Raw genomic sequence first — 23,627 nt, 5'->3', positions numbered from 1 at the left:
GCTAAGATTTCACTGAGGGAATTCTATTAAACATTTAAGGAAGAAATAATATCAATTCTATTCAAACTCTTCCAGAAAGTTGAAATGAAGGAAATACTTCCGAATTTATTCTATCAAGCCAGCATTACCTTGATACCTAAACTGAAGACATTATAAAAAAACTAAGACCAACATCTTAGAGGAACATAAATACAAAAATTCTTAATAATTTTTCTGGCAAGATGAATCCAACAATATATAAAATGAGTAATACAGCATGACCAAGTAGAGTTTATCCCAGGAATGCAAGATTGGCTTAATGTTTGACAATCAGTCAATATAACTCATCATAGTAACAGATTTAAAAGAGAAAATCCATATGATTATCTGAGTAAATGCAGGGAAAAAAATGCCTGATGAAATCTAACAACCGTTTGTGATAAAAAGTCTTAGCAACTAGTAATAGAAGGAAACTTACCCAACAAGATAAAGGACATACATGATAAACCAGTAGCTAATATCACACTTAATAATGACAGACTGAACGCTTTCTCTTAAGATCAGAAAAAAGACCAGGATTGTACACTTTTTATCACTGCTATTCAACATTGTATTTGAGGTTCTAATCAGTGCAATAAGGCAATGAAAAGAAATAAAAGACATTTAAATTGGAAAGGAGGAAGTACAAAACTGTCTTTATTTGCAGATGGCATAATTGTCTATGAAGAATATCTGATGAAATCCACAAAAAAGCTACTAAAACTAATCAATGAGTTTATCAAGGATGCAACATGCAATATCAATATAAAAAATCAATTGTATTTCTGTATACCAGCAATGAACAACCAAAACAGAAATTTAAAAATACCACTTGTGATATAACAAAAGAAATATGAAATATTTAGGGATAAATCTGACAAGATCTGTACACTGAAAACTACAAATCATTGCTGAGAGAAATTAAAGGATATCACAAATATAGACAGATACTGTGCTCATGGATCAGAAGATTCAATATTGTTAAGGTATCAATTTTCCCCAATTAATCTACAGATTCAAAGTAAGCCTAATCAAAATCTTGGTAGGCTTTTTTGTAGAAACTGACAAGATGGTTCTAAAATTCATCTGAAAATGCAAAGGATCTGGAATAGCTAAAACAAATTTGAGGAAGAAGAGCAAAGTTAGAGAACTAGTATTACCTGAATTTCAGATTTATTATAAAATTTATGGTAATCAAGACAGCATGATATTGGTATGAAGATAGACAAATCAATTGAAAGAACAGAGAGTCCAGAAACTGCCCAACATGTATATGGTCGATCGACTAATAAAGAAAATAACTTAGCAGAGAGAGGATAGTCTTTTCAATAGTTGATGTCGGAACAATTGGCATCTATATAACAGCAACAAAAAAGAAGAACATTGATTCATACCTTATACCATAAACAAAAATTGACTCAAGTATATATTGATTTATTTGTTTGTTTTTTAAGATTATATTTATTTATTTTAGAGAGAAAGAGCACACAATCAGGGGCAGGAGCAGAGGGATATGGACATGCAGATTCCAGGCTGAGCACAGAATCCAATACAGGACTTGATTTCATGATGCTGAGATCATGATCTGAGTTGAATTCGAGAGTTAGATGCTCAAGTGACTGAGACACCCAGGCAACCCTCAAATAGATATTAATTTAAATCAATCAGGTTTTTAGAAGTTGTATAGAAGGAAACAGTAAAAAAAAAATCTTTATAATCTTGTGTTGGGCAAATATTCCTTAGCTATAATATTTTTTAAAAATAAATCATTGATTAATTGATTGTCATCAAATTTAATTTTCTCTTCAAAAGGCACTTTTAAGAGAACGAAAAGACAAGCCACAGACTGGCAGAGAATATCTGCAAATCTCACATCTGAGAAAGTGCTTGAGCTAGAAGATATGAAACATTCTCAAAACTCAATAATAAGAGAACAACCAGAAAAGAAGGAGAAGGAGAAAGGATGGAGGAGAGAAGAAGGAAGGAAGGAAGGAAGGAAGGAAGGAAGGAAGGAAGGAAGGAAGGAAGGAAGGAAGGAAGGAAGGAGAATAAGAAAAATGGATGAAAAAATTGAGGAGATACTTCATCACAGAAGATATACAGATGGTAAATAAGTACATGAAAATATACTTAAGACTAATATATATATTAATCTTATTATACTAATATACTAATCATTACAGGATACAAATTAAAGCCACAATGAGATATCATTGCTCCCATATTAAAATGCTAAAATTTAAAAGTCTGACCATACCATGCATTGATGAGAATGTGGAGGAAGTGGAATTCTCATATACTACTGGTTGAAATGTAAAATCGTACAACTTTGGTAGGTTTCTTAAAGATTTAAATACATGTCCACATATGATCCAGCCATTTGACTCTTAGGTATTTACTCAAGAGAAATGAAAGCACATGTCCACACAAAGACTTGTATTCAAATGTTCAAGGCAGCACCATTTGTCATAGCCAAAAATGGAAACAATTGGAATGTCATTAATAGGTGGATGAATAAACAAATTATGGTATATCACTTAGCAAAAAAAAAGGGGGGGTACTAACTATTGATACACACAACAATATGGATAAATCTGAAAATAATTATGCTGAGCAATAGAAGTCAAGCAAATAAAATTGTTTAGTGTATGCTTTAATTTATATAAAATTCTGGGAAATACAAACTAATATATAGTAACAGAGAGCAGTTTATGGTTGCCCATTGATGAGTGAGAGGAGGATAGTGCAAGATGGAAAGATTACAAAGGGCGCAAGACTTTTGGGATGATAGATATGTTCATATGTTATTTCCAGTCAAACTGGTTGTAGGTCTAGCTGAATGTGCAGTATCATGCAGCCCAGATGCCTTGCATGACTGATGGTTTATTGTGAGAAGGAAATGCATGACCTGGCATTCTACAGACCAGTGCATCTCAAAATTTTACAGACATCTGAATGCTTTAGAAGCATGCTGTCCAATACCGTAACCACTAGCCACATGTGACTTTTAAAATTTAAACTACTTTAAATGAAATAGAATTTAAGAGTTCATGAGTCATGCTATATTCAATAGTCACATGTGGATAGTGACTACTGCATTGCACAGTGCAGATAAAGAACATTTTTATCATTGCAGAAAGCTCTATTGGACACTGCTACTCTGAAGCCTTGTTTTTCAAATGTGTGGTCTATGCATCAACATTGGCATTATTTGAGAGTTTGTTAGAAATGCATAATTTCCCCTCCCATAATATTTTATGCACGCTAAAGTTTGAAAAGCCCTGGTCTTTAGACTTAAAGACACCTACACAATGGATTTTGAAGTACAGAGGGATTTAATGTTGCATATTAGGACAAGGGGCTTGGGTCTTTTCCTCTGAGCTGCCAACTTGGAATTAAACAGGGAAAACAAAAAGAGCTCTCATGAATCCAATATGAGTCTTGAATAGAGCTAGAACCCTGTGGGGGCAGGTGCAAAATACAAGAAAGTAAGGTTTGGTCATAGGTGACCTGTCATTTCACCTGGGTCATGAGAAGGAGTGACAGAACCAGGAAGAGGAGTAGCTATGCCACAATTCCATTTTTTATGGGCAGAGATGGGGCAGGCCAGGACCCAGAGCAGAATCTGAGACAGTCATCACTGTTTGCTTAAACATCTGATGACTCCTGGCTCTGTGTTTTCCTTCCAATCACAGAGTTCCCAAATCTCAAAGCTGGAAGGGTCTTTAGCAGCAACACTCACCCCATTTTCACTCAGTGATAACAGATACACTAAGAATTCCACAGGGGTTCCTGCAATTGTCCCACAGTCACTGAGCATCTACTATGTACCATGGTACATCTACTAGATGTACTGTGTTAGGTTATGGGACTTCAAACATTCTAGGAATATGACCCAGGATTGCAGAGATGTGCATTCTTATGGGTTGCATGTTCTGGGCAAATGTCTGAAGTCCAATCTATACACTCCTACCCCTGCTTCTCTCCCCTCTAACCCTGAATAAATGGGTCACTTATCATTTCACATTTGTTGAACTGCAGCCATATATTTATAAACCTCAAAACTGGATCTCTGTTCTATTGGGCTTCATTCCCACATAATGTCACACATTATTTGTCCCTTCAGACTGCTTTTGGCCACCCTTATTTCCTACTCTATTTCTCTGACTCCCCTTCTCCCTACCACCATCCTTCTCTACTCAACCTCAAAAAGTGTCTGGCTTTTTTTCAGATCATTTTTCTAGGCTGCTCTGACCTAGGTTATTTCCAGCTCCCTTTGGTAATTGCTCTCAGTCTTGTTAGGTAAATTCCTTGCTGGTTGGTGTGTGTACCTTGTCTCTAGTTGATGTGCTTTGCACATTCTTGACATTTGTTTGTTCTTGCTTTCAAATCATTAGCAAAGATGTTAAATAAAACCAGATCTGGCCCTGCTCTCTGGGGAAGTGCCCTCAGCCCCCTGCTCCTCTCACTGGAGCTGTTTCTGGGTATTTATATCATTATCCTTCATTTATTATCTCTCAGCCAGTTACTGAGTCCATGTGACCACATTGTCATCCAAAACAATCTGAACTGGCCTTAGAGTAGAAATGGTGTAGCAGGCTGAGCAAAACCCTTTACCCAAGTTCCAAATCCTTTACTAAGGATCTGGCCTCACTCTGTTTTTCTCCTTTGCAGAGCCTCTTGTGCTCACTTCTTTCCATAAATCCTTTGTGACTTTATCCTTTCCAGATGTTGATGGATTTTCACGGTTAACATCTGTTTTATTATTATGACTATCCAATTTACTGGCTAGTAATTTCCACAATTAGCTTTCTTTTTGAACGTTTACACCATATTTATGGCCTCTTCTCCTTCTCTGTCTTTGATTTTCAACTTTCTTTGTAGTTTTCCAGTGATTTTTCAAATTGTTTTTACATCAACCCACAATGGTGACTCTCAGGGCTCCAACTTGGTGACATATCTGAGTTTCAGTGAAGGTGTGGCTTAACCTGAATTTAGAGCTATTTTTGCTTACATCTATGTTGCCAATTAATTGTCTAAAGTTTTTTTCCTTTTTTTTATCTGAGTGGGGTAGATATTAACATAACTCTACTTATCTAGATGTCACTTATCTAGTCTCTTAGGTGTCTAGAACGTATTTTTAAAAAGCAAAAAACACATAAAAGCTAAAAACCTAGAAATAATCAGAAATACTACAGACAAGCCAAAATTGATGTCATGAAGTCCATGTATTGAATGACAACAATCTTCATCACCTCTGTGCTCCCAGGTATTATTTCCCTTTGTCCTTCATGGACAGTAAGATATGGGTGATCGCTAGCCTTCAGAGGTGTTGCCAATATCATTTTTCTGGTACCAGATAACCATCAGCCCTGCCTAGCACAAAGATATGCTATCTGAAGGCTCACCACTGTATGATTTTGAGTGAGAGAGGAGTAAACCTGGTGTTAGATTAGAATGCCATCTAGCCCAATCTACTTTAGTAAAACCATAACCCACATAGGCGATAGCATTAAAAAAAAAACCCACACAAAAAACCCACAACCTCCTGGAATTCTCTTCTTTCCATCTCCGCTTGAATCTTATTTATCATCTGAGATCATTTGATTTCCAAGTCACATCAGAACAAATGAGCAAATAAGAAAGGGGGAGGGGCACAGTGGTTGCCATAAGCAACCACTAGAATAACAACAAAAAGAGATACCTGCCAGGGAAGAGATAGAGAATCTAACAAGTAAACCAAACCCAAAACTTCTGGAGGCTTAGAAATTTTGGAGCCATTTAGTATAAGGGAAGATAGCTCTGGGTAACTTTAATATCCTTTGTTGGAATAATTCTATTTAGGAACAAGACAATAAATAATATTGATAATGATGATCCTGGACCTCTATTCAGAAAGAAAAATTAAATTAGCTTCGGTAACTATATTTAAGGCAGTAAGGAAGCATGCCATCACTGTTAAATTAATAGGTAGGTAATAGATGTACATCATTCAAAATTCAAAAAGGACAAAATGTTACATACTGAAAAGTAGATTTCCTTCCACCTCTATTCCTAATCTCCAAGTTATCCCCTATCGATACAACCACTATAACCTATCTCTTTTGGACTTTTCCAGAGATATTCAAAATGCATGTTGAAAAGTATGCTTTGTAAATCACTTCTAAAATATTGGATTCAAATAAGTAAGCTCCAGTGATCTGGGAAATTCTGCTTATTTCTGAATTCAGGGTGAATTAGGCATTGCTGAGTGGGAATTTAGTTTTCTAGATTATTGAGATACAAAGAGCCATTGTTGACCTTAGAGAAACTGTAAGAGAGACCTTGATGTACCCTTTGCAGGAATGGGAGTGTTCTGACCTTTACCACTGATTGCTATAAAGACTGTTTACTTATTCCCCCCAGCGTTTCTTAACCCCATCATGTACAAATGAACAATGGTTGGGGGGAAATGCAACCTATCTAACCTATTTTAGGATTAGATGTAAAGAATAAGATATGATCTCTGTCCATAAGATACTTGGAATTTAATTTTTAAAAAGGTAAGGCATCCACAGAATACACAAAATGCAATAGAAAGTGTAATATTTGCTATAAGAGAATTTAGAATGCAGAGAGAAGAGAGAGCACTTGAAGCTGAAAGAATCCAGAAAAGTTTCACAAAAGAAGTAGCACTAGAGATAATCCAAGGGGAAAACACACACACACACACACACACACACACACACACACACACACACGACAGCAGGACTCCAACAGAACAGAAGGCAGAGAACATCCCAGGAAGAAAAAGCATGAGCAAAGACATAAAGGCTGCAAAAAAGCACTTTGGACAAAACTGTTAATGGGATGATGATTTGATGTCCATTCACGTCCTTTTCTGAAACATTTCAAGCCTTTTCCTAAATACTAGAGCTGCAACAAGACATCAGCTTGCAGACCTATGGGGTTTCTTTGGGAGGGAGCAGTGATCATGTCCAGTGAGGCAAGGATAATTAAATTGATTTGTGTATACAGGTGAAGCCAACTGTCCCCTCCACCCTGACTCTAGCAAGTCTACTCTTGGGGCCTCTTTGCCTAGTGTGCCTAGGCCATGAGTCTAGTTACAACTCAATGTTTTCACGGAATTGTCCCTTGTTTCTGTGTTAGTTCTTTAAGGAAAATGTCTAGAATGTTCCCAGAATGGCAGCCCATCTGCTCACTCTGGCTTGAATTGGCTAATGTTTGCCTCACTTTCCTGAAACAGGGAATCCCTGAAGCAGCATCCAGAGCCAGGAGAGTGGGGCAATGCCAGAAGGTGAGCTTTCCTGGAAATAGATTTGTATTTTCTGACATAGTTCCTTCCAAGCTTTCCCAGGGGTAAGAATGGACTGAGACCATGTGTTTGGCATTTCCCTCTGGCAGAAGTCCACAAGAGCTTTCATGTACAAGATTAATTTGATTAATGATGAAGCCAGGAAAATTCTTCTGTTTTAGGCTTGGAGGGGTGCTTTCATAGGTGTCGGGGTTCTTTATTCCTTTGCACTCAGTCTAACATTGTCAAACCCAGAGAGGGCACAAGAGAAGCATTTGCCTTGTTAGAAGACAAAGGTCTGTTTTGTTGTCATTTTTGTTTTTAATCTCAGAAACATAGATTCATAGATCTCCAGAAGAGAACTCTCAGGTCATCTAGTTCAAATTTCTACTTTATGTGGAAATCCCCAGTATCCTTGACATGCGACTAGGTTTTAAGACTCATGAAAACAAAGACCAAATCTACCTTATTTACTACTATATTCCAGTGTCTGATTCATGGTAGATGTTCTATAAGAATATTGAATTAAGATAGTTCCGTCTGTCTTGAATGCTTCCAGGAACAGAGGTCAATGTGTTGTAAGGCAGCCCTATGTTTCTGAACACTGTTTTTCATGGGGAAAATATTTTTAAACTGATAAGTTGATATATTTTTCATTTCTAATAATATATAGTCATGTTTCTTTGAAGCCACCATTATGGTTCTAGGGAAAAGAAGGGGAACAAGGCTACCTTGAGAAGAAGGACAATAAGATGCAATAGGACTCCCTACTAGAAGTGAGAACAAAAATGAAAGGAAAAAAATAAAAGCAATAAAATTTATGGTCCAAGTTAGGGATGGGAATGTGGAAAAGAAAAATGTTGCTTATCAAATTTTAATTGTTTTTTAAATTGCAGTGTAATTAGTATGTAATATTGTCTAAGTTTAAGGTGTACAATGTGTTGGTTTGATACATTTAGATCAATTTTTAAATCACTTTGTTAATTTGTACAGAAAATTTGCCTAGGATTTTGTTTCAGGTGGTTTTGACACTCAGATCAATTTGGGAAGAACTGACATTTTCATAATACTGAGTCTTCTAATCCATGAAAATGGTATATTTCTTCATGTGTTTAGGTCTTTAACTTTGCTGAACAATGATTTATAGTTTTCAGTACACAGATATGCACATCTTCTGTCAGATTTATTCCTAAGCATTTTATATTTTTGATGCCATTATAAATGGCATTTTAATTTTGATTTTCATTTATAGTGTATGGAAATACAACTGACTTTTATAAATTAATTTTGTATCCCGTAAACTTGCTAAACTCAATTATTTGCTGTAGTAGCTATTTTGTAGATTCCTTAGGATTTTGCATATGGATGATCATGTAAATAAAGACAATTTTATATATCTTTAAATCTCTTTTTCTTCTCTTATTGCATTGGCTAGGTTTGCCACTACAATGTTGAAGAGAAGAGGTGAGAGTAGACATTCTTACTTTTTTCCCAATTTCAAGAGAGAAGCATTCAATCTGTCCCCAGTAAGTATAATATATTGCTGTAAATTTCTGTAGATGACCCTTATCAGGACAAGGATGCTCCCTTCTATTTCTAGCTTGCTGAGAATTTTAATCCTAAATCAATGCTATTTTTTTTCACATGCATCCTCTGCATCTATTGAGATAAAAACATAGATTTGTTTTAGTCTGTTAATATGGTAAATTACATTGATTGATTTTCAACTATTAAATCAACTCTGCAATCATGGGATAAACCCCACATAGTCATTTCATCATTTTTATACATTGTTGCTAAAATTTTGTTAAGTTTTCATCTATGTTCATGAAGGATATTGAAATTTAGTTTTCTTTTTTTTTTTTTTTTGAAATTTAGTTTTCTTATAACATATTTTACTGGTTTTGTGTCAGAGTAAAACTGTCCCTGTAACATGAGTTGGTAAGTATTCTCTCCTCTTTTATTTTCTAGAAAAGTTTGCATAGAATTGGTATTATTTCTGCCTTGATCATTTGATAGAATTCACTAGTAAAGCCATCTGGACCAGTAGTGTCTGTGTATTTTCTGGCTGCTATTATTATTTTCTTTTTAACTTTGGTTTGCAGAAGTTTGACCATGTAGTTCTTGGCATGATATTCATTTGTATTTATTTTTATTTATCCTGCTTGGGGTTTCACTGAAATTTTTCATACCTGGGTGTGAGCAGTTTCATCAATTTTGGAAAATTCTCAGCTATCTTCAAATATTTCTTCAGCCCCCTTATCTCTGTCTCTGTCCCTCTATCTCTGTCTCTCTCTTCCCCTTCTCTTGTTATGGCTTCAACTACATATTTTTATATAATTTAGTGTTATTTAACTGGTATGTGAGACTCTGTTCTTCAGACTTCTTGTCTGTCTCCTTTAATTTAGATAATTTACATGGACTTGTTTTTGAGTTCACTACATCCACTTTCTGCTTTGTCTAGTTCACTATTAAGCACAGGAAATTAATTCCTCATTCCATATACTGTATTTTTCAGTTCTACAATTTCCATTTGGTTCTTTTTGAGTTTCTATTTATCTGATGAAATCTATCATTTTAAAATTCACTTTGTATATCTCTTCCTTTATATTTTTAAAATACTTATGAAAGCAATTTTAACGTCCTTGCTTGATAATTCCAACATCTAGGTTATTTGTAAATCTGCTTCATTTAACTTTATTATCTTGATTATGTTTCACATGTTTCTGTTTATTTGCCATTTGATTGCATGCCAGAAGTTATATTTATGAGAATGGTAAAGACTGGAGTAAAATATTTGCCCTAAAAGGGACTTGCTCTTTTCTCTTTCAGAGTAGGACCTAGTTCTTCTATCTAATCAGGAATCAGTCTGAGTTGGGTTAGGTTAACACTTTAGTTCATTTAAGCTTATCTCTTGTTTTTATATATTTATTTTCTTAACAATTTTATTGAGGTATAATTGACAAATAAAAATTGTACACATTTAAGGTGTAGAATGTAACATTTTGATATACACATACATACATTGTAAAATAATTACCACAAAGCAATTAACATATCCATCATCTCACATAGTTACCTTTGTATGTATGTCTCTGCGTGTGAAGAATATTTAAAATATACGCTCTCAGCAAATTTCAGGTACACAATAATATAATACATTATTATTAACTATAGTCACCATGGTGTTTATTAAGTTTCTAAAACTTATCTTTATTATAACTGAAAGTTTGTGCCCTTTGACCAGCATCTCCCTATTTCCTTACCCTCCATCCCCTAGTAATCACCCTTTATACTCCGTTTCTATAAACTTGACTTTCCTAGAGTATATACATCTAAGTGAGATCATGCAATATTTGTATTTCTGTTTCTGGCTTATTTCACATAGTATAATGTTCTCTAGGTCCATCCATGTGTTGTCTTCTTTTTTAAGACTGAACAATATTTTATGGTATGTATACCACATGTTCTTTATCCATTCATACATTGATGGCAATGCTGCAATTAACAGGAGAACATAGATATCTCTTCAGGATAGTGATTTTATTTTCTTTGTATATATACCCAAAAGTGGGAATGCTGAATCCACTTTTTATTTTTGGAGGAATCTCCATAGTGTTTTTCATAATGGCTGTACCAATTTGTATTCCCACCAACAGTATATAAAGGTTCCTGCTTTTCCACATCCTCACCAACACTTGTTATTTTTTTACTTTTTTTTTTTTAAAGATTTTATTTATTTATTCATAGAGACACAGAGAGAGAGAGGCAGAGACACAGGCAGAGGGAGAAGCAGGCTCCACGCAGAGAGCCCGACGTGGGACTCGATCCCGGGTCTCCAGGAACACGCCCTGGGCTGCAGGCGGCGCTAAACCGCTGCGCCACCGGGGCTGCCCATTTTTTTACTTTTTGATAATAGCCATCCTAACAAGTATGAGTTGATAACTTATTGTGGTTTAGATTTGCATTTCCATGATGATTAGTGATGTTGAACAGCTTTTCATATGCCATTTGGTCATTTGCATGATTTCTTTGGAAAAATGTCTGTTTTGATCCTTTGCTACTTTTCAATCAGATCATTTGTTTTTGTTTTTGCTATTGACTTGAGCTCCTTATATAATTTGGATATTAACCACTTATGGGACATATGGTTTACAAATATTTTCTCCCATTCCATAGGTTACCTTTTAATTTTGTTAATTGTTTCCTTTGCTGTATAGAAATGTTTTACTTTGATGTCCTACTTGTTCATTTTTGCTTTTATTGCCTGTGTTTTTGGTGTCAAATCCTAAAAACTCATTGTCAAGGCCTCACAATGGAGCTTTTCTCCTATGTTTTCAGTTTCAGGTTTATAGTTTACAGTTTGAGTTAGTTTTTGTGTATTGTATAAGATAAGGATCCAATTTCTTCTTTCCTTCTTTCCTTCTTCCTCTTTTCTTCCTCTTTTCTTTTCTTTTCTTTTCTTCTTTTACTTCCCTTCCCTTCCCTCCCTTCCTCTCTTTCTTTTTCTTTTTCTTTCTTTCTTTCTTTCTTTCTTTCTTTCTTTCTTTCTTTCTTTCTTTCTTTCTCTTTCTTTCTTTCTTTCTTTCTTTCTTTCTTTCTTTCTTTCTTTCTTTCTTTCTTTCTTTCTTTCTTTCTTTCTTTCTTTCTTTCTTTCTTTCTTTCTTTCTTTCTTTCTTTCTTTCTTCCTTTCTTTCTTTCCTTTCTTTCCTTCTTCTTTCTTTCTTTCTTTTCTTTCTTCTTTCATGTGAGTATCAATTTTCCCAGCACCATTTATTGAAAAGCCTATCCTTTCCCCATTGTGGATTCCTGGCACCTTTGTTAAAGATTGACTATATACATGCAGATTTTTACTGGGATTTCTATACTGTTCTGCTAGCCTACGAATCTGTTTTTATGCCAGTACCATACTTTTTTATTACAATAATTTTGTAACATACAGTAGTCCCTCCTTATCTGTAGTTTCACTTTCCATGGTTTCTGTTATTGTGGTCCAGAAGAAGATCTTCCTCCTGACATATCATCAGAATAGTGGCTTAATTCTGCATCACAATGCCTATGTCATTCACTTCTCTTCATCTCATCAGATAAGCATTCTATCTCCTCACATCATCACAAAAAGAAAAGTGGATACAGTACAATAAGATATTTTGAGAGAGAGATGACACATAACTTTTATTACAGTATATTGCTAAAATTGTTCTATTTATTATTACTTATTTTTGTTAATCTCTTACTGTACCTAATCTATAAATTAAACTTTATCATAGGTATGTATGTATAGGAAAAAATACAGTATATGTAGGATTCAGTATTATCTGTAGTTTCAGGCATCCACTGGAGGTTTTGGAACATATCTCCTGTGGATAAAGGGGAACTACTGTAATTTGAAATCAGGAAGTATGATACTTCCAGCTTGGTTCTTCTTGCTAAAATTGCTTTGGCTATTGAAAGTCTTTTGTGTTCTATATGAATTTTAGGATTTTTTCTATTCCTATGAAAAATGTTATTGGAATTTTCATTGGGATTGCATTGAATTTATAGATCACTTTGGGTAGTATGGACTTTTTTTTTTTTTTAGTATGGATATTTTGGCAATACTAAACCTTCCAATTCAGGAATATGGCTATCTTTTCACTATTTTTATCTTCTCCAATCCCTGTTATTAATATTTTATAGTTTTCAACATTCATATCTTACACTTCTTTGGCTATATTTATTCCTAAATATTTTATTCTTTTTGATGCTATTATTAGTAGGTTTATTTTCTTTATTTTTTTTCTGGACAGTCAGTATAGAAGCACAAATGATTTTTGTATGTTAATTTTGTATCTAGCAGCTTTACTGAATTCATTAATTCTAACAGTTTTTTTGTGAAGTATTTAAAGGCATATGATCACGCCATCTGTGAAGACAATTTTCCTTCCTCATATCCTTTTGGAAGCCTTTTATTTCTTTTTCTTGCCTAATTGGTCTGGCAAGGACTTTTAGTACTACATTGAATAGAAGTTGCAAGAGTAGCCATCCTTGCCTTATTCCTATTCTTAGAGATTTCAGCTTTTCACTATTGAGTATGATGATAGCTATGGATTTCTCACATATGGCCTTTATTAAGCTGAAGTCCGTTCCTTCTATATGCAAATTGTTGAGGGTTTTTATCATGAAAGAATTTTTAATTTTGTCAAATGCTTTCTATATCTATTGAGGTAATTATTTGATTTTTATCCTTCATTCTGTTAATGTGGTAAATCACAATGATTGATATGTATATGTTGAATTATCTTTGCATCCCAGGGATAAATCTCAGTTGATCAGGTGTTTAAAGCTTTTACTGTTCTGTTGAATTCAATTTTCTAGTATTTTGTTGAGGATTTTTGCATCTATGTTCATCAGGGATATTAGCTTATACCTTTTCTTGTAGCTTTGGTATTAGGGTAATGCTGGCCTTGTAAAATGATTTTGGAAGTATTCCTTCATCTTCAGTTTTTGGAAAGAATTTGAAAAGAATTGATACTAATTCTTTATATGGTAGAATTCACCAGTGAAGCCATTAGGTTTTGGGTTTATCTTTGTTGGCAGGTTTTCAATTGTCGATTCAATATCCCTGCTCTTTAAGTCTATTCAGGTGTTTTCCTTTAGGATTCAGTATTCATAGATTCTTGTTTATGTAAATTTATCTGTTTCTTCTAAGTTATCCAATTTGTTGGTATATAATTGTACATAGTAATATTTTATAATTTTTTTTGTATTTCTGTTGTATGAGTTGTAACAGTTCCACTTTCAATTTTGAATTATTTACTTGAGTCTTCCTTTTTTGTCTTACTCTGGCTAAATATTTGCCAATTATGTTTATCTTTTCAAAAAAAACAACTCTTAGTTTCATTGATCTCTTCCAAAATTTTCTAGTCTCGATTTCATGTATTTCTGCTCTGCTCTTTGTTTGGTTTTGTTTTCTTAGATAATTTTGGGCTTAGTTCTTTTTCTAGTTACATACAATGTAATATTAGATTGCTTATTTGAGATTTTTCTTTTTTCTTAAGGTAGGTATTTATAACTTTTCTTCTTAGAACTGTTTTTGCTGAATGCCTTTTGTTTTGTTATATTGTATTTCCACTTTTGTTTGTCTCATAATTTTTTAAATTTCCTTTTTGTATTTTTCTTTAACCTATTAATTACTAAGGAATGTGTTGTTTACTTTTCACATATTTGTGAATTTATCTTTTTTCCTTCTGTTATTGGTTTCTAGTTTCATACCATTGTGGTCAGAAAAGATGCTTGATATAGTCTCAAGCTTCTTAAATTTGTTAAGATTTATTTTTGGCTCAATAAATGATCTATCCTGGAGAATGTTATAGGTGTGCTTGGGAAAAATGTGTATTCTGCTGCTGTTGGATGGAATGTTTTGTATATGTCTGTTAGGTAGAACTAATGTATAGTTTTAGTCAAATGTTACTTTATTGATTTTATGTCTGAATGAGCCATCAATTGCTGAAAATTGAGTATCAAAATCCCCTAGAATTATTGTACTGCTGTTCAGTTGTCTCTTCAGAGCTGTTAAGTATTTGCTTTACATATTTAGGTGCCCCAATGTTGTGTACCTATATATTTATAATTATTATATCCTCTTAATGAATTTACTCCTCTATTACTATATAATAACCTCTGTCTCTTATTACAGCTTTTGAGTTAAAACCTAGTTAGTCTGATATGAGTATACCTAACTTTGCTCTGTTTTGGTTTCCATTTGCATGAATATCTTTTTCTATCACTTCACTTTCAGTCTATGTGTGTCTTTAAAGCTAACATAACTTTCACAATTTTGATTTTAGCAATTCTGACAAGTGTGAGGTGATATTTCATTGTAGTTTGGATTTGCATTTCTCTGATTGTGATATTGAGCATCTTTTCATGTGTCTGTTGGTATTTGTATGTCTTCTAAGGATAAATGTTCATATTTTCTGCCTATTTTTAATTGGATTATTTGTTTTTTGGTGTTGAATTGTATAAGTTCTTTATTTTTTGTATAAGTTCTTTATATATTTTGTATACTAACTCTTTATCAGATATGTCATTTGCAAATATCTTTTCCCACTTGCTAAGTTGTCTTTTGGTTTTGTTGATTGTTTCCAATAATTTGTTTTTGATTTTGTTTCCCTTGCCTCATGAGACACATTTACAAAAATGTTGTTATGGCCAATGTCAGAGAAATCACTGTCTGTGCTCTCTTTTAGGATTTTATGGTCTCACATTTAAGTCCTTAATCTGTTTTGAGTTTATTTTTTTGTGTATGGTGTAAGAAGGTGGTCCGATTTTATTCTTTTTTTATTTTTTCAAGATTTTATTCATTTATTTTACAGTGAAAGTGAGAGAGAGTGCACACGATCCAGCAGGGAGAGAGAAAGAGAGAGAATTTCAAGTAGACTCAGTGTCCAGAGCAGAGCCTTATGCAGGGCTTGCTCTCACAACCCTGAAATCATGACCTGAGCTGAAACTAAGAGTTGATTGCTTAACTGACTGAGCCTTCCAATTGTCCTCCAGTTTCATTCTTTTGTATGTATCTGTGCAGTTTTCCCAACATTTGTTGAAGAGACTGTTTGCATATCCTTTCCTTTCCTCATTGCATATCCTTGCCTCCTCTGTTGAAGATTAATTGACTATAGAATCCTGGCCTTATTTCTGGTTCTCTATTCTGTTTTATTGATCTATGTGTCATTTTTGTGCCAATACAATGCCATTTTGGTTACTACACCTTGTAGCATATCTTGAAATCTGGAGAATGGGTGAAATAGGTGAAGCAGATTAAGAGTAAACTTATCATGATGAACACCGAGGAATACATAGAATCATGGAATCACTATATTGTACACCTGAAATTATTATAACACTGTGTATTAACTATATTGGAAATTTTAAAAGAGTTAAAAAAAAAAGCGAAGTGACTCTCTTGTAGGTAGCACACATTTTAGTCTTGTGGGTTTCTTTTTTTTTAATCCATTAAACTGTTCTGTGTCTTTTGACTGGGGAATTTAATCCATCTATGCTTAAAGAATAGTTAAAGTAATAAGTGATACATAAGGATTTCTTGTTGCTATTCTATTAATTATTTTCTGGGTGTTTTGCAGTTTCTGTGTTTCTCCCTTACTCTCATGCTCTTATTTTGTGATTTGATCATTTTCTGTAGTGGTATGCTTTAATTCCTTGCTCTTTATCTTTTGTGTATTTATAGATTTTTTGCTTTGTGGTTAAGAGGAGGCTTACATAAAAATTCTTTTTTAAAAAAAATTCTTATAACATTCTTTTTAAGCTGATTATAACTCAACTCGAATTACATATAAAAATTCTACAGTGTTGCTTCTCTCCACATTTTGTTTTTGATACTACAATTCATATCTTCTTATATTGTGCATTCATTAACAAATTATCATAGTTACAGTTATTTTTAATACTTTTGTGTTTTAACCTAGTTATAAATGATTTACACACCACCAATACAATATTATTCTGAATTTTACTTTACTTACCTTTACCAGTAAATTTTATGTTTCCATGTATTTTCATATAATTAATTAGTATCCTTTTGTTTCTGCTTGAATAACTCCCTTTAGCAATCCTTTTTTTTTTTAATTTCAAGATTTTATTTAAATTCAAGTTAGTTCATATATAGTTATAGTGTTAGTTTCAGGGGTAGAATTTAGTGATTCATCAGATGCATATAACACCCACTGCTCATTACATCAAGTGCTCTCCTTAATGCCCATCACCCAATTACCCCATCCTCCCACCCACCTCCCCTCCAACAACCCTCAGTTTGTGCCGTATATTTATTTATTTATTTTTTTTTTTAAAGATTTTATTTATTTATTCATGATAGTCACAGAGAGAGAGAGAGAGGCTCAGAGACACAGGCAGAGGGAGAAGCAGGCTCCGTGCACCGGGAGCCCGACGTGGGACTCGATCCCGGGTCTCCAGGATCGCGCCCTGGGCCAAAGGCAGGCGCCAAACCGCTGCGCCACCCAGGGATCCCTGTGCCGTATATTTAAAAGTCTCTTATGGTTTGCCTCCTTCTCTATTTTATTTTTCCTTCCCTTCCCCTATATTAATTTGTTTTGCTTCTTAAAATTCCATCTATAAGTGAAATAATAATGGTATGTGTCTTTCTGTGACTGTCTTATTTCACTAAGCATAATATACTTTAGTTCTTTCCACATCATTGCAAATGACAAGATTCCATTCCTTTTGATGGCTGAGTAATATTCCATTGTATATATGTACCACATCTTTATCCATTCATCATCTGATGGACGTTTAGGTTCTTTCCATGTTTTGGCTATTGTAGATAGTCCTGCTATAAACATTGGGGTGCATGTGTCCCTTCAAATCACTATTTTTGTATCTTTTGGATAAATACTAGCAGTGCAATTGCTGAGTCACAGGATAGTTCTATTTTTAACTTTTTGAGGAACCTCTATATTATATTCCAGAGTGGCTGCACCAGTCTGCATTCCCATCACAGTGTAAGACTGTTCCCCTTTCTCTGTATCTTCACCTTCCTGAGTTGTTAATTTTAGCCATTCTGAAGGTGTAAGGTGATATCTCATTGTGGTTTTGATTTGTGTTTCCCTGATAATGAATGATGTTGAACATTTTTTTCATGTATCTGTTAGCCATTTGTATGTCTTTTTTGGAGAAAAGTCTGTTCATGACTTTGGCCCATTTCTTAAATGGATTTTTTATTTTTTTAGGGTGTTGAGTTTTATAGATTTTGGATACTAGCCCTTTATCTGATATGTCATTTGCAAATATGGTTTCCCATTTCATGGTTTATCTTTTAGTTTTGTTGATTATTTCTGATGTGCAGAAGGTTTTTATCTGGATGAAGTCCCAAAAGTTCATTTTTACTTTTGTTTCCCAGTAATTCTTTTTTTCTTAATATGTATTTATTTGAGAAAGAGAGAGAGGGAGCATGAATTGAGGAAAGGGCAGGAGACAATCTTCAAGCAGACCTCCCACTGAGTGTTGGGTCCAACATGGGGCTGGATCTCAAGATACATGAAATCATTACCTGAGCCTAAAGCAAGAGTCAGATGCTTAACTGACTGAGGTCACCCAGGGGACCCCTCCCAGCGATTCTTTACTATAATATGTCTAGGCTAAGTCTTCTTTAGTTTGAATCTGTTGGGGACCTTTGTTGCTTCTAGGATATGAACCTGGATATCCATATCTCTCTCCATGTTTGGAAATTTTTAGCAATTCTTTCTTTTTAAAAAAAAATAAATAAAAGATTTTATTTATTTATTTGAGGGAGAGAGAGCAGGAGGAGTGGCAGGCAGAGGGAGAGGGAGAAGCATGCTCCCTACTCAGCAAGGAGCCCAACACAGAACTCAATCCCAGGACCCTGGGATCATGACCTGAGCTGAAGGCAGGTGCTTAACCGACTGAGACACCAAGGCACCTGGCCATTATTTCTTTAAATGCACTTCTATTTCTCTCTCTTCTCCTTCTGGAACCCTCATAATGAGAATGTTAGCCCTCTTGCTGGTGTCACATAAATCCTTTAGGCTTTCTCCATTCTTTTTCATCCTTTTTTCATGTTTCTCCTCTGACTAGATAATTTAAAATCACCTGTCTTCAGTTCAAAGATATTTTCTTCTGCTTGATTATGTCTGTTGATGATGCTATATATTGCATTTTTCATTTCATCCATTATGTTCTTTAGCTCTAGAACTCGATCTTTTAAAAAAAAATATTTCTTTTCTATTGAACGTTTCATTTTGCTCCTGTTATTTATTTCTGATTTTTTTTTTGAGTTGTCTCTCTGTGTTCTCTTGCAGTTTGCAGAGATTCCTTAAAATAATTATTTTGAATTCTTTGTCAGGGAATTTTGTTGCTCTCCATTTCTTTGGGATCAGTTACTGGAAAATTATTGTGGGTAGGCATCCTTATTGTCTGTGGAGTGGTTTGTAGCATTTGTGGCCTTTCCTCTGTACTCCCAGTCACTTCACATCACTTAGCTATTCTGACCTCCTTAGTAATCTGGGTAAGGTGACAAAGAAGTGGGCCTCTTGGGCAGGGTTCCACATGGTTGATGGATCTAGGTGCTCACTTACTGTGCTCTCACTTTCCCTGTGACAGAAATTACAGGCTGAGGGGATCTCTATTAGCACTGAGCTGTGCCAATTTGGGGGAGAGGTGATGCAGATAAAAAAAAAAACTGTTTTTACCTTCTTTGATGTGTCTATTCTTGGAATATTTGCTCCAACAGTGCACTGGAACTTCTTGGCTGGACTCCTAGACTCCAACAAAGGTACTTTCATCTGTGAGTAGTTGTTAAATTCATGCTTCTATGAAGGGATGATAGTAGAAATCTCCTATTCCTCCATCTTACTGATGTTCTAATTTATGATGATTTCAGTTCACCTGTTGTTTTGGTTGTCAGGGCTTTGGAATAGGAGTATCACAAAATTATGATATCTTTCTTGTCCTTTCACTCTCAGCCTGTCCTTATCAGTGTTCACTCAATAGAAGGCTGGAGGGGAAAAACTGCTAAGTAGGGAGACCTAGCTCTATATATGGGCTCCTCCAGGTTTCAATCTACCATGCCAGCCCATGTAGCTCTCATAAGCTCAGGGAGTTTGCTTTTAACTCAGGCAAGTCCTTTACTCATAGCACCTCACTGCTAAGCCTACCTGTTATCCTAAGTAGAGTCAGTGCCTCCAGGGAAGAAAGCAACTACCAGTTGCTCACCTAAGAAAGCCTAATTCCTCTCTGGAATTTAATTCATTTGAACTTCTATGCATCCCCAACAACATTAGATGCCTTTAATTAAAAAGTACCCACAGACGGCTTTAAATAAGACTACAGATTTTTTTCCCCATTTATCTGGCATTTTCTTTAGTTACAGCGGGAGTGATAATAGCATCTTTATCCAACAAGTGGAACTCTGCTCTTGCACTTTTCTTTTTTTACAGCAATTCTTTATTTTAATTAATTCTCTTCAAATCTCCTCCTTCATTTAAATCAATTTTTCCTTTGGTTTTCTTGCTTCTATTTAATAGAAGCTACATCCACTTGTGTCTTTTGGAGGACTTCTAGGACTTTTTTTCCCTGAGAAAAATTATCTTTCTCCAAGCCTTTAGAACAATGTTCTGTTTTTCCTTATGATAAAGTAACTTTTCATAAGGTGTACATATTTTGTTTTCCCCACTGCCTACTTGGTAGCTTGCAGCTTCCCTCTTTCAAATTTAAACTGGAAAGTGAATTTGATGTTTATTGTGCCCAGTTCAATTTGCACTGCCTGCTAGTAATTCACCTAGTGAGGTCAATTAGACTGAGAAAAGATCTCCAGCTACCACTTTAGTTTTAGGCTGATTAGAGACTGTCATATATAGCTTGCAACTGGAAAGACTTTATAGAATGCAGTGTTCAGTGTATGCTGTATTTTCTTAGTTACTAAGAAATAGTTCTTAGTTTCTAAGTGTGCCAGGTAACAATTCAGTCTTTGTGCATCTCTCTTTGCTTACTGCCATGTTGGATACAGGTTGTTGGTTGAAGATTGGGTGGGATGTGAGGGAAAAAGAATGCTTTCAAAATGCTAGCTATAATATGAGGTGAACATAGTGATAGAATTTGTGGCCTGATAATGGCAAGTTGTCTCTTTTCAACTTCCTGTTGAAAAATAAGGATGAAAATGGGGTGCTTAAGTGGTGCAGTGGGTTGAGCAACTGACTCTGGTTTGGGCTCAGGTTGTGATCACAGAGTTCTGAGATTGAGCCCTACCTCAGGCTCTGTGCTCAATGTGAGTCTGCTTAAAATTTTCTCCCTTCCCCACCCCCTCATTCTCTGTTGGAAGAAGAAAGAAAGAAAGAAAGAAAGAAAGAAAGAAAGAAAGAAAGAAAGAAAGAAAGGAAAAGAAAGAAAAGAAAAAAGAAATGTAATCATGAAGAAATACTCAAAGCAAAAACAATAAATGAACATTATCAAATATGACAATATTTAAGTGACAGATGGTCTGCTTGGTTTTGAAGTGCAGCATCTGAACAGAAAGAAAAGATGTGTTATGAGCTTCAAGTGGATTTTGAGTCAAGTTTAAATGAACACTGATTTAGAAAGGGCAAAAAAGAGGAAGGAGAATGCCGGTTCCATTTCCCTGCTCTGGGAGCTCTGGAGTCTCTTCCTGAAGGTGGCTGGGAAACAGAGTAGGGCAGAGGGATGTTAGAGGAGTACCCAGAAGAGGTTTCATGGAAAGGAAATGTTAAATGAGTGGAATGGAAAGGAATGGAAGGGAAGTCTCTGGTGGGATGAGGCCCGGGAGGAAGGAGTGGGAAGAAGAGCTGAGCTGAATGGGAATAGGAGTAGATGGCCTAAAGGAAATGCACTTAGGCAGCAACTGGAATAAGGATAAAAGAGTAGAAAAAACATCAAAGTGTCAAGAGGGAGTTAACCATCTTTAGGATTCTGAAAGGCCCTCGGGCCTTTCTTAAGGTCTTGATATCATAAAGGAGACAAGATAGGTAAAGGAAAAATTCAAATATTAATAGTGAAGTTAGTTATTTATCAAACATAAGTTGATCCCTACTCAGGCCAAAGTACTCTGTCACTGTTTAACAAAAATTCAAAACTTAAGAAAGCAACAATAGAATTCTCAATGCAACCTGAATGCTTATAAGTGACTCTGGTGCTACAGGAATTGAGAAGGCAAACAGAGCTCAAATATCTATCCACGTGGCACTGTGTGCTTGCTGGCACATTCCTTGTGGCTGGTATAGGGGTCTATAAAGTATCCAGAGGTGGGTCCAATAATTATACCCCTTTCTTCCTCTGATTTAGACAGGTTCATGCATCTGATCACTGACCCAAGGGACCAGGACCAGGACCTGAGGGACAGGCCCCTTGTTGCATAGCAGGAGACTTGGACTGTATCCTTCTTGCCAGCCTGTAGATCTGGAGAGGGGTCCTAGAAAAGGCAGAATCATCCAGGACTATTTCTCAAACTCATCTATAAAATAAATCACTTCTACCTCCTAAAAGGAACATCAGTAGTGCTACCTTGATGGAAATCCTTCTACATGGGAATGCCTGGGTGGCTCAGCGGTTGAGTGTCTGCCTTCGGCTCAGGATGTGATCCCTGAGTTCTGGGATTGAGTCCCACCTCTCTCTGCCTATGTCTCTGCTTCTCTCTGTGTGTCTCTCATGAATAAATAAATAAAATCTTAAAAAAAAAAATCCTTCTGCATGAAGACTTAAGGAGTGGGGAAGAAGTATATCCCTCTAACAAGAGTCAACTAGTAAAATTAATACATTATAATGGAATAATAACTTCAGAAGCCCTGTGGGGCTAGTGATTTCCTAATTTAAACAGAGCAGAGTCTGGAAATTTAATGAAGATACAACAGTGTGGAAGAAAATTGTTGCCTATTAATGGTGTTACCAATCAAAGGTAAGTAAGGTTACCAAGAGGATTCTAGAGAAAGTATAAAGTCTGGAGAGAGAGGAGACAAAAGCTGCCTCTTTCCCACTGCATTTCCGGCACTTGGTCCCCTGGGGAGATGAATGCAGCGGGATTCTCAGGCTGACTCTCTGGCTTGGATTCCATGCTCATCAAGTCACTTTCTCATTATAATTTGGCTTTCCATGTAGACTTTCCAACAGCAGGGAGATTGTGCTAACATAGATATTCAGATTTTATTTCTCACTGAGAATATATATATATATATATATACCTGTATATATATATATATATATATATATATATATATATATATATATATATATATATCTGTATTCCAGACCAGGAGGGCATTAAATAATTGATGGATTTGTGCCCATGCCTTTGTGCTAAGTTTGATTGCATTATTGTAAATTGTGAAAATTAATGGCCCATAATTATATTTTCTACAGTAGAGTCCCTAGAACCACTATTACATACAAATAAAATCCAGCAACAGCCAGAATTTTCAAAGCTATTACTTGTATATTCCTACCCCTTTCTAAGATCATAAAAGCAGTCTCCCTCTACCTTTCCTTCAGCCTCTTTTTTTTTCCTTCAGCTTCTTGTTTCCCTTTCAGTCTTCCTCTCTCAGCTCCACTGAACCTTTCTTTCCACAACACTGCATGCCTTTAAGGTCTTCAACACAAATGATGAGATTTGGCTCTGAGGAGTTAAGTGAAGTGAAAATCATAAATTTCCCATTGTGAACATGCGGAAGCGCTCTTCCACAGGGAGGACTTCAGCGGCTGTCCTTAAGCACTCAGAGAAGCAATGCAAATATTTCATAGACTAAAATGCAACTGCTGAATATGGCAATAATTCTGCATG

The 23,627-nt window shown here is 35.2% G+C and overlaps 1 long non-coding RNA gene across 3 annotated transcripts; it reads left to right on the top strand.

The window, feature by feature from the left end:
- Positions 1-5,685: 5,685 nt before the first annotated feature.
- LOC140601080 (uncharacterized) lies at positions 5,686-22,522 on the top strand. Of its 3 annotated transcripts, none has more exons than XR_012004128.1 (5): positions 5,686-5,824; positions 7,265-7,315; positions 8,748-8,838; positions 19,575-19,616; positions 22,139-22,522. It is a non-coding gene; the product is annotated as an uncharacterized lncRNA (long non-coding RNA). The 3 variants fall into 3 exon arrangements; XR_012004127.1 differs by having other exon boundaries at positions 19,575-19,628; XR_012004129.1 differs by lacking the exon at positions 19,575-19,616.
- The last annotated feature ends 1,105 nt before the right edge of the window (positions 22,523-23,627 follow it).

The sequence above is a fragment of the Canis lupus genome, chromosome 12 (genome assembly GCF_048164855.1).
Source record: "Canis lupus baileyi chromosome 12, mCanLup2.hap1, whole genome shotgun sequence".
Classification (NCBI taxonomy): Eukaryota; Metazoa; Chordata; class Mammalia; order Carnivora; family Canidae; genus Canis; species Canis lupus.
This window is presented reverse-complemented; position numbering and strand designations above follow the sequence as displayed.